This window comes from Rhineura floridana, chromosome 8 (assembly GCF_030035675.1).
Source record: "Rhineura floridana isolate rRhiFlo1 chromosome 8, rRhiFlo1.hap2, whole genome shotgun sequence".
In the NCBI taxonomy this organism is placed as follows: domain Eukaryota; kingdom Metazoa; phylum Chordata; class Lepidosauria; order Squamata; family Rhineuridae; genus Rhineura; species Rhineura floridana.
In genome coordinates this window covers 59,259,232-59,260,361 of record NC_084487.1, presented here as the reverse complement: position 1 = coordinate 59,260,361, position 1,130 = coordinate 59,259,232, and the positions used below count along the sequence as shown (strand labels likewise).

At 43.2% G+C, this 1,130-nt stretch overlaps 1 non-coding gene across 1 annotated transcript; it reads left to right on the top strand.

The window, feature by feature from the left end:
* The first annotated feature begins 254 nt into the window (after positions 1-254).
* LOC133363543 (5S ribosomal RNA) lies at positions 255-373 on the top strand. Its single transcript, XR_009757710.1, has one exon. It is a non-coding gene; the product is annotated as a 5S ribosomal RNA (ribosomal RNA).
* The last annotated feature ends 757 nt before the right edge of the window (positions 374-1,130 follow it).

Here is a 1,130-nt window from a genome sequence, read left to right as displayed (position 1 = left end):
TGAATCTCTGGCTAAGAAAAAGGTAGCAGGTCTAAGAAAAGACCCTTGCTGAAGACCCTGAAGTGCTGCCAGTCAAAAAACAGTACTGAACTAAATGGACCAATAGCTATTGCAAATCATTTCTCGATTGTAGGGTATAATACAGTGTCATATGTCCATGGGGATGGGGATCTTCACCCTTTGCTTTCCCCCCATGCATCTGTTCTATAAAATAAATGTTTAAAAGTTTATTTAGCAAGCATTATTCTACTTCTGCCTACAACCATACTACCCTGAACACGCCCAATCTCGTCTGATCTTGGAAGCTAAGCAAGGTCAGACCTGGTTAGTACTTGGATGGGAGACCGCCTGGGAATACCAGGTACCGTAGGCTTAGAGGAAGGCAATGGTAAACCACCTCTGAATACCTCTTACCATGAAAACCCTATGGATACATCCAAAAGATTCATAGGGTCGCCATAAGTTGTAATCAACTTGAAGGCACATGACAACAACATTCTACTTCTTGATCTCAGATCAATATTTGCCTCACAAGATCTAAAGTGTGGAATTGATATAAAATAATAGTCTTCTGCCATGTCTGACTCAAACCCATCCAAAACAGGCTGAACCCGTACATGGAATCAGTAGTACAACAGAGCACTACTGTCTTGTTAGGATTAAGTTTCAATTTGATAGCCCATGTCCAGCCCATTATTGACCTTAAATGCTCATTCAGAACATCCACAACTTCCCTAAAATGAGATTTAAAGGAGAGATAGAGCTGAGTGTCATCAGCATATTTATGACATTGAATTACATATGTCTGGATGATCTCCTTCAGACATGTAGATTTTAAATGGGAGGAGGAACCTGATGAAGCCCATGGTGTTGAGCAATAGTTTCCAAGCACCAACCTCAGGTACCTTTCAGGAAGTACTAGAACCACACCTACTCATCCATACACACACACACACATACAATTTCCACAAGCCCACCCTGGCTAGGCAGTCCAGAAGGATACCATGGTCCCCATCCGGTGGAGCCATAGCTATAAACTCCCCACTGCCACTTACTAGAAGGGGCAAGGTGGTATCAAGGGCAGGGCTATGAGGATGCATCAGCAGAGCCAATCCAACAGTGGGCTCATG